Source organism: Mya arenaria, chromosome 17 (genome assembly GCF_026914265.1).
Source record: "Mya arenaria isolate MELC-2E11 chromosome 17, ASM2691426v1".
Classification (NCBI taxonomy): domain Eukaryota; kingdom Metazoa; phylum Mollusca; class Bivalvia; order Myida; family Myidae; genus Mya; species Mya arenaria.
This window is the reverse complement of record NC_069138.1, coordinates 21,035,272-21,046,513: the sequence shown is the minus strand read 5'-3', so window position 1 is coordinate 21,046,513 and position 11,242 is coordinate 21,035,272. Positions and strand designations below refer to the sequence as shown.

Sequence of the window (11,242 nt, the reverse complement as noted above, 5' to 3'; positions counted from 1 at the left end):
CACTTTGCAAATTCATAAGATTATTAAACCACATGTGACATTAGTATAATATATCAGTTATGTTTATATTATTAATGACCAAATGATACTGAATCTTTTTCTTTGATCTTGTTTGTGGATGTCAAATTTAAGTGTTATAAGTACTTACTCATATAGTCACCATATTTCCATTTTACAGAAGCATAAAGTCAATATACAAGGAGTGTAACTTTTATTTTCTATTTTCATTAAACTATAAATGGTCTTAAATTCAAAATCAAAGTCAATTCTTATGTAAATACCAATAACCAGAATCAGCAATGTAAACAGCATATAATACACTAGCGGCTCAATGAAGTTCATTTTGTGTTGTTTTCTTGACAGCACATTTGTCATATAACCTTTGTCCTCCACTGGCAGCAATCTAAAGAAAAGTAAAATTATTTTGCAATCATTAAAATTAATTGTTGTCTGTGAAAATCATATTGATGATAAATGAATATTGTGCGCGGATATGGAAATACGGCTTTTTGTTTTTTTTTTGGGGGGGGGGGGGGTGACGGCGTTCCCTAGAGGCCAATGTTTGTATAAATTTGAAAGGTAAGTTAACAAGAGCGTCGGTAAGAGATGGTGGTTTTCACAATAAACAAACCAGTTATTAATATTTTGCTTTCACTCAAATTGTCGACAGTATACTGATAATTTACAGAAGAAAAAAAAAACAACAACATCTTATTATTAACTCACTGCTCTTGGTGTCTTTATTCATGTGCCTGTTGTATGTTCTAACATCACACTGGCTCTGCTGGCTTTCGCTGATGAAAAGCCTAAATGATTATTTATATTTATTATCACATTATGGAATGGTTGTGTACAATTGAACATAAACGGGTTAATCACAGAACTGTATATGTAACAGTATAATTTATATACATTTTAACAAACTCAAAAAATTATCAGGCACTCTACAGGATTTGGTTAGCAATAAACCCATTGTGTGCCTCTATATAAAAGAAAACCGTAGCAATAGACTATAGACTGAGGTATTTTTCATAGAAAATGGGGTCATAGCTGTCATTTATTGTTCAATGTTTACAGGCGGTTCAATTTGATTGTAAATATTTATGTGCAAAATATGTGCTACGTGGGATAAATTTCAACAAAGTAAAGTCGAGACCTGCAATCAAGTGTTGGTCTCGAAGCATTGCATTGAATTTTGAAAGATTTTGGAATTGTTTAAACGCGAAACAAGGTAAACACATTCTTAAACTTCAGATTTCTTGTGTCACTGTTGTACATATAGTTTGTTCTTTAGTATTTTTAATGCATTAATTTGTTCACACAGTTTATTGGCGATTTCTTACCTATGTATTCCTGTCTTCTATTGATATGGATGTAATGGAACAGTTTTCTATTCACGAAGTTTCAATTTGTCTTTAAAATCGAAAAACTGAGTTGTGAATCGAGCGTTTGTTTATGTCTGGTCGGCCATCTTGATTCTGGGTAACTGAGACGGTAAATCAATTTACCAACCTCTTGGAGGAGGGTTAATATTACCGTGGTAAATAGTTTGGTAAAATTTTGTTTTATACAATTGCTTACCGCAAATTTACCAGAAAAATTACCGCCCGTAAAATATTACCCTGGGTAAATCTGTTTATACAATTGGCTGCTGGTGGGGATGAACCCACAACATCGTGGGTAAGAGGCGGACACCTATACCACTAGACAACTCTCACCCTGGTGGGGGTCGAACCTACTACCTCGTTTGTGAGAGGTGGACAACTATACCACTAGACCACCCTCAACCTGGTGGGGGTCGAACCTTCTACGTCGTTGGTAAGAGGCGGACACCTATACCACTAGACAACTCACACCCTTGTGGGGGTCGAACAAACTACCTCGTTGGTGAGAGGTGGACAACTATACCACTTAACCACTCTCAACCTGGTGGGGGTCGAACCCACGACCTCTTTCATGGCGGACACCTATACCACTTGACCACTTTCCCCCTTATCAGACATAAAGGTATCTTATGTACAATTTGAATATTGGATGCCTTGCGACCCGTTATTGTTTTGATATCATAAATGTTTGTATGTGCACTTAAAGAAAATAGTGTACCTTAAATACTATAAGAAGCTTATTTGGCCTTGAAAGATTGCAAAATAGATAATTTTACGTCAAACATAGTTTGAAATAAAGGGCGAATATATAAAATGTCATCACTTTCTGTAATAGTTTTTTTTTATATTTATTTTACATATTACTAATTAACAAGTAATTACATTTAAATTTTGACTTACATAATATGGGGTAATCGGGCATTACAATAATAATAAGTCCCAATTGATCTTTTGATATAACAAGCTTATTCGTATAACTGCTACCCTAAGTAGGTTAGTTTTGTTGATATGCATTTATCAATTGGTTAAACCCAGCGCAGCTGAACAACCACTTGAAATTGATTCATTAAAGCAATTATCTGACATAGTGTTTGAAAGTATTAAAATTCATCACCATCCTCGTATATGAGCGATATCATAAACTCAGATTACTTTTACACTGATATATGTTATTTACAATTTGGGCGTAGTTGCACGAGAAAAATGCTTGGTCATCGATCAAGGAAATTTGCATCTAAACGAGTTGTTATGTTAAAGAAGTAAAAATCAATATTGCATTTGTCAACTTCTGAGATAATAAAGCGAGTATAGTTTTATATTTTATTTAACAAAAAGTGTGTTGTTTGAACATTTGCAGATCATGGATGCAATATAATTGTCTTAAGCAGTAATGGGACACCGACGTATACAGGCGACAACACATGAGCAGACTTGACTTGCATATATTGGGCGTTTATTCGTCAAATAAAATATTTGTTGCATTAGCGTTTCCTGGCGGCAACACATGAAGACATGACTTAAATATATTGGGCGTTTATTCGAGAAATGCAATTTTTGTTGCTTTGGCGTTTACTGGCGGCAACACATGAGCAGACTTGACTTGAATATATTGGGCGTTTTTTCGACAAATACAATATCTGTTGCATTGGCGTTTACGGACGGCAAAATATGAACAGACTTGACTAACATATGTTGGCTGTTTATTCGACAAATACAATATCTGTTGCATTGGCGTTTACGGGCGGCAACACATGAGCAGACTTGACTTACATATGTAAGTCGTTTATTCGACAAATACAATATGTGTTTCTTTGGCGTTTACGGGCGGCAAAATATGAACAGACTTGACTTACATGCATTGGCTGTTTATTCGACAAATACAATATCTGTTGCATTGGGATGGGTCCTCGAGACGGCAGAAATCAGAAACAATAGTTAATAAGAAATATATTGTAATTCATCCACTATTAAATGTTTTATTTTCTAACATTTAAAATTCTAAACCAATTTTACCATGGTAACCGTTTAATGTCTAAAAAGTAACACTATACGACGGAAACCTAAGAGCCGAAGGCAGTAGTCAACACTTAATGCTTCATTTCACAGATTGATTGTTTATTTATTTATTTGTCGTGGAAAGAGCCAAGTTTTGGGTAAATGTCTGGAAACCAGTGATAGAAGACTGCTGACGAAAGAGCAGTTAACAGTCGTTTGTTGGTTCGATAACCAAAATGATAACAATACTGATAACGCGAAAGTTTCAATCAATGAATTGGCTTTTCCAGATTCCGTGTTCGTGTATTTCCCAATATCAAGCTATGCCCTAATAAATATAGGGTTTCCAGGCACCGACACTTCACAATACCGAATACCGGATGTCTTATCTAGTGTCACCGAACACTCAAAATATGAATGTTTTTATATCGCAATATTTCGTAATAATCTATGCCCTTATTTCACCAAGACTTATCAATATTTGGAATAGTTCATACTACATTATAGGTACGTCTAATTAAGATACGGAATCGGTTATATATATACCAAGATAAGAACATATCTTATTGATTTCTGGAATAATCTTAGCGGCAGTGTCAAAACGTCTTATGAGGCTTTGTATCATTTTAAGCCGCAATACTAACCATGTTTTAGAAGCTCGGATATCTCAATATCAACAAGTACTATCAAGATCCAGAATAATTTATTTCTCCATATCACACAAGTAGTACAGTCTCGGAAAAATATGTCCCACTATCAACAACACCTTTTGAGCAGTCCGGAAGATGCCCCTAATATAATAGTTAACTTGCGCTTAATTGTGATCGTCTTCAGATAATTTCCATTTAAAATCCAAAAGCTCTTAAAAATGTAATGTTTACACAAGTTTAAACAAATCTAGTTAACTTCGTTTAATCTTGCTGTATTGAGGATATTTCAAGTTATTTAGAAATATATAAAAAAATTATGTCCTTATTAACATAACTGATTGTCCAGTATAGGAACATTTGAATTACGTTATCCTAGTTTGTTCAGTTTGTATTGTCCTCCCTTCTTTCGAGCATGCGCCTTCTGGCTCTTGTGGTAAAGGTGGTATTTTGGTTTCCTGTGCGGGTGTTTTACGGAAAAGTGCCGGTAGATGTTCTGCAGTCTGGTACAGGTGAAGGAGCAATAGTCGCATTGGTATCCATCGTTGCGAATTGTGGACCACACCGTCCCTATAAGACACAGAAACCACTTGTATAAAACATAAAAAGCTTTATGTGGGTTATATTATGGCTAGTTTACATAGAACAACAATTTATTTTGTCAACAGTAAGTATTTGCTAACTGTTTTCCTGTCAATACGTTTTTGGCTGTCATTGACCAAACTTAATATTTTTTATACACTTTGCTGCTAGGACAATTAAAGAAGTGTACAATCTTTACTGCGTTAACACATATTATAATATGAGTCCATCAGTATAATGTTTGGAGAAGCCTGAGTTTGAGTACTCATAAACTAGTTTGAACATCTCCACCCCCTCCCCCACTGAATCATGATTTACTGACCGTTCCTAGGCGGTGACCACAGCATTGATCAACCGCTATATTAATCATCGCAACTTGTCTGGATCATTTGGCGAAGTTTTCAGTTAATGCATTGGACAATGCAACCTTGCGCATTTGATTCAATATCATGGTTTTTTGACTCCGATAAGGTCGATATATTGTGATTTTGCAATTAGTGGCAACTGTTTCGACACAACGAGGTACTCATGGACTGTTTTGACTCCCCTCACCCTTCCCCCATTGAACTTCTGTTTCGCTGACCATTCCTAGGCAGTTACCCCAACATTTATCAAGGAAGACTATTCAATGCATTGTGCTCTGTCTGTGTTGTGAGTATATTGTTTGTACCTCGTTCATTGTCTCTGGGCCATATTCACGTGGCTCTAAGCAGGAGTTGTGTTAAAAATGTAGCTACTGAATGGGTCGCGCTAGTTTCTAGCATATTATTTAAAACTGCACTCTCACAAATTGACATTTCTTTACTTTTTTGTCTCAGAATCATCCAATTTGCGCATCAATGCTATCAACTGAATCATATAAGAAAACTCACAATGGAATATATCTCCATTGCTTGGAAAATTGCCGCCGATAAAAAACTTATCTTTCTAAATGCTTTTGTGACCCTTTAAGCTTTAAAAAATCATTCATAGAACGTAAATATGAAAACCTGATCTCTTATTCAGTGTCTGTTCAAGGCCCTATTTAAGAGGAGGTAATAAACTTTCGCTACTTGTTTTCCCTCTGTAATTTGTATAAAAACATGAACGATTTCAGAGCTGGCCCAACCATGTTAAACATTCTTTACTCATTTTGTTTCCGTTTGATTGACCAAAAAAAGAGTTAAGTATGGTATTCATATTCTATATTTTTAACAACCAGTCCTTGTAATATAATGTTCTCATCATAAAAATTATATTCAAAAGCTTCCTATTTTGATTTACAAAAAAAACACCAGCAGTTTCAAACAAATTTAGGGTTTCACATTGATATTAATATTTAATGACATTTCAAATCAAACTTTAAAAATGAAGAAGACTTACCTAAAGCTATAAGTATAACTAGTAGTTGTAATTTACGTTCCATCTTATGCTTTGAAATCCAGCCATTCACATGCAACAGATGCCGAAGAACTAACGTCCACTTTTAAACAAATATATAGTCAATAATGTGATGCATATAATAAATACCATGTCACTCAAATAAAATGTGACTGTACTTCAAATGAGCATAATTAATGTTTAATATATGACATTCACGTACTGTAAAGTCATTGTGTTTGAGCGAAAAGACGCACTAAGAGAAGTGTTCTATAATGAAATGTAATAATGACGTTAATATTACATAATTCATCATACTGCATCTTATTCACTCATTGGCAAATAACAGGTGGTATAACTAATAAGTTTATTATTTTCATTATGAGCCAGCAAGATCAAGTGTTGTAAGCATAGTTTACGTTCTTGCAAACTAATCATGATGTTAAAATATCATTTTTAATCAAGCTGCATCGTATTTATTGTTACCGTTTAGGAATACCTTCATGTGTTAATAAATAGTTTATTGGCGAAGAATCACGTGACTTCAAAGGGATTTGCTTGGCCGCGGATTGCATCATTAAAATCCACTCAAATCTTAAATATTTCACACGCGTAGAAACCGAAAAGGCAAAGTATTTTAATGCTAAAAAATATTTTTATAGCTCTTCTGTTAAAAAAGAAATTCAGAATTAACGTTAATCACTTGCTTGTTTACTTCGTTTGTGACCCGGGTTGAACCATGTAAGGACCCCTTTGAATTCACTTGATAACTCGCCCAGTAATTCATTGATGTCGCGTTTTCAATGATGTTAGTTTGTGATAGGTTTCAACGATGTACCATGTAGGATCACAAGGTCAAAATAAACCATCAAAGACTATATTTGTAAAATAATACTATAAAATATGTTTTATTACAAACAACCTTTTTTATAAACAACTTCATGCAGTGATTAAAGAAAAAGGAAACATCAAGATACAAACACAAAGAAATGTCTTATACCTTTATTACTAACTGTTGGGCACAAATAATGGGTATTTAATAACTTGCCCCAAAACCCGTAGTCTATGGGTTTTTTATAGCTTGGTTTCTTCTTTTGTCCTTTTCTGGACATAACACTCTGACTTATGCCAAAGACTATACGTACTTAGAAATTCTTATCTACAGATGATCCATGGGTTTTCTACCAAATGTTAAAAGTCAGCTTTAAATCCCTCTCTACACATTATTATTGAGTTTCAGCAAAAGTTAAAACACAGCTAGAAAATCCTTCTTTAAGCATAATCCGCAGATTTCCACTACAAGATATATAAACCTAGAAATCAGTCTCTTCATATGGCTCTCGAGCTCCTGCCACAAGAACATACACATTGAAGTCCTTCTTTACAAAAAAGTATGTTTTGCTTGAAACTTAATGAATGCATTGCCAACTGCTGATGGTAGGTTTGAACAGTATTATTTCCAATGTCCAGATATACGGAGTTTAAGGATACTCTATACCTCTCTCCGCCAATCATTCAGCCACATCTGCATACGTTTTACAAAACTCACCTCGCTCTCCATCTCTCTCTCTCTCTCTCTCTCTCTCTCTCTCTCTCTCTCTCTCTCTCTCTCTCTCTCTCTCTCTCTCTCTCATGACTGATAACAGATATTGGTTTAATTGCTGTTTTGATTTTTTTAATAGATTAACTTGCTGTAACATGGTCGCACAGTTTGGAGGTGTACATATCAAGCGGTATTACGCATTGGAAGTAGGAAAAAATAAAAGGAAATAGGGAGGAGGGAGGGGACGTTGACAGGTCAGGTCAGTTCTATAATCAGGTTTGCTCTAATTAATATGAATGTTTGAAGTGATGCACGTGGTCAAATATCGTGTTATTTGTCTGGCATGTGGGTTCTTTTGATCCAAACAGTAGTAGTTGAAAAGACAGCGACCTTAAAGCAGTTTTAATTATAGAATAAATGATATCTTTGGCATAATTAAGGCAAGTAAAGAAACAATGGTAGGCATCCTCAAGTTTTCCATATTACCAATCGGAGCAATTGACAATATTTTTGAAGAATAAATGTTCAGTCGGATTACTACAGTATATATAACCTTGCATGAGGGCCAGTTAAATGAGGAACTGATATTTTTTCTTGTTAAAGACCCAACTGGGGTATAAAAGGGAGGTAATGGCGGGTGGGTGTTTTGCACTTTTTTAAAGCATTTCAAATCAGGGAAGCATTTTTCAAAATTTAAACCTAAATCAAGTAATTACAACCAATAAAAAATTAGGCATGTGTTTGTTCAGTGTGCAAGTGTGTTCATCAATATATATACATACATTATAGATTTATGTTAAAAAATGGTCTTGATGATAAGAAATGCATATCTTCAATTTTAAAATTTGAATATTGTAGGAGGAGCTAACAAACTGGCTTGATCATGTGATACTCTGTGTGTAAGCAAGAGCACATGTTAGACAGGTCTATCTAGAATCAGGTTTTCAATATTGTAAATGGCATGAATATAAACTTACTGTGTTCAGTTGCATTTTTTCCCACAACAGGGACAATAAAATTCCAGTGAATATAACACAGTGATATCATTACGGTAATGCCAGCTGTATTTGGGTACTTTGATCAGACCAATTCAAGTACACATCTTGGCATTATTTCTCTTTGCAAACTGTTCTATTTTATTCATGTGTTTACTCTACACCGAGCCTTGCCTGTTCATATGTTGTCACACATAGTGAACTTAAACACTGTGTACATGTTCCATCTTAAACATCATTTTCATCAGTGTCTCATTTTCCTGAATATTATAATATTATTTTTTAAAATGCTCACTTTGATGTCGAAGGCAATGTATTCTCAGCTGATGTTCATATTCTAAACTATAATGTAACACATCCTGCTGTTTTGACTGTTCATTCACATCCATTTATTTGTAAATTTTAACAAAATCCCAATTGTTGTGATTGAATAATGCTTCAATGGTTAATTTTTGCTCCTCGTTTAATAAAATTGACAGATCAAACTGCTGATTTTCATCCATATTCAATGTGATGATATCCAAAAGAATGACTGTGAGAGCAATAAAATAGAGCCAAAATCATAACGCCAGAAATAAACTTTCCTATTGAAATATAATAGGGTAGGTCGCTTATACACATTTTATTGAAATATTAAAAGTTATTATGAAATATTGTGTCAATATAAATTAACCATTCTTTGAAAATGTTCAAGAACATAGATTGTAGATTTGAGTGTCACGTTTTAAAGCAATAAAAACACTTAATATTAAAATGCAATTTTACTTCAAAAGAAATACCACCCATTCAATATATGAACTGTTCCTATTAGCATGGGTCTGTTGGTCAGGGCTAAAGACTTCACATTTTGGAACATTTCTAGGCCAAAGTTGTTAACACTTGGTTATATAATTAGTCTGTTAATTGACCCCTATATATCAATTATCTTACAACAACTGAAAGCATTCCAACAAAGTAGCTACTCACTCAGAAATGGGTTATGTTTGTTTACATTCTTTGGCTATAAATACTTCACAGGTACTGACCCTAACTGATAAGCCACCCCTCTTCTATAGCTCATTTACATCCGATAGTCTGATCGGATGTTGGGTCTTTAAGGTCATACTTATAAGAGTCAAATATGAAAAGCGACGAATTGTTTCATGTAGTTCAAACCAAGTGGATATTATTGATAGAAGAAAGGAATTCGACAACATTTTTGTTTTATACTGCTGCTACTGCTACTGCGACTGCTGCTGCTGCTGCTGCTGATGTTGATGATGATGATGATGATGATGGTGGTGGTGGTGGTGGTGGTGGTGGTGGTGGTGGTGATAATGATGATGATGATGATGATGATGATGATGATGATGATGATGATACTGTGAAGGTTAACTTGATATCCAATATAATTTACTAGGCTGTATCGCTAACACAGGACGAAATAAGTGTATTAAGCAAGTGTAAATCAATGGAATTGATAGTAGAATAGTGTAAGTTTCGTTCATGAAGCGTTTGTTGGGCAGTTCTAATCCGATGGATGCATAATACCATTGATAACTATCTAATACAATCTCTCGTGGGAATAGTTTTATTTTTACTACATTCAGATCTGATTTGATGTAATGAAATATACTTTTTGCTAAATAATCATTTAAAACATAGATGCAAAACACACACAAAATGCAAGTACAATGGAATACTAATGTTGTTATTTTTGAAAGTAACATTGTTCCGGTTTTGTTGTATTCATATTAATTAGTGGTTTTAAACAGGATATGAGTAATAATAAAGGCTACTTGCTCTGTAGTTTAAATGTTTTCAATATAGATACAAAACATTATCGTGATGATGTATGGATAATTATTAATAATTTTATTATTTCCTTGACACTCTTGGTTTGACAGGCAACCATGTCGCCCTCTTTAATTAAACAGCCGCTGTTGTGAAAGCATTTCATAATTAAAGGGGCGTGCTCTGCTCGAGTGAGTTATTTCGTTTATATTCAGCAATAAAACACACAGATAGCAGGTTTAATAAAGAGGCCCACTTGCCTCTACTTAACTATATATCTTACTTCTTGCGTAGTATGTAACAATAACCATATACAATAACATTTGTATGCTTGTAACTTAAGGTTTCTCTGGCCGGATGTTGGATGTGTGTAACCTCCTGTCATAATTATCTATGGTCAGTTTTGTTTAATTTTTAAAGAGTACTGTTTTAAAGTATGAGGGGCATTCTATAATGATTATTTATGGGACATTCTCTGCTCTTGCTGATTTATACTCAATAAATAAATTTAAACATTCACAAAGACATTTCATTGCATTGTTTTCAGGAATATCTACAAATAAACCTGTTACAATCGCCGGTCGGATAGCCGCGAAAGAATGCATTGGATTAACATTCCCGAACACGTGATGCATGCTCCCACCAAATATTGATATATTTATGTTTCGTATTGCAATTGTTTTTAAATATGTGGCTAACTGGTCTTAAATCATTGCAGACAAATACTGGGAGTGTTGTTTTTGAAGGGAAATGGAATTCTCCTCCTTCTCCTCCTCTTCATCATCATCATCATCATCATCATCATCATCATCATCATCATCATCATCATCATCATCATCATCAGTATAAGCAGTAGCAGTTGCAGTAGTAGTAGCAGCAGCATCAGCAGCAGTCGTCGGCGTCGTCGTCGATATTTAAATTGTCTTGTTCACTAATAAGTTTCATGTTGCAATCCTTTTGTGA

The 11,242-nt window shown here is 34.4% G+C and overlaps 1 long non-coding RNA gene across 1 annotated transcript; it reads right to left on the bottom strand.

The window, feature by feature from the left end:
* Positions 1–4,066: 4,066 nt before the first annotated feature.
* On the bottom strand, positions 4,067–6,218 carry LOC128224866 (uncharacterized). The gene is made up of 2 exons (XR_008259564.1): positions 5,972–6,218; positions 4,067–4,597 (listed from the first exon to the last, which is right to left on the bottom strand). It is a non-coding gene; the product is annotated as an uncharacterized LOC128224866 (long non-coding RNA).
* Between the last annotated feature and the right edge of the window lie 5,024 nt (positions 6,219–11,242).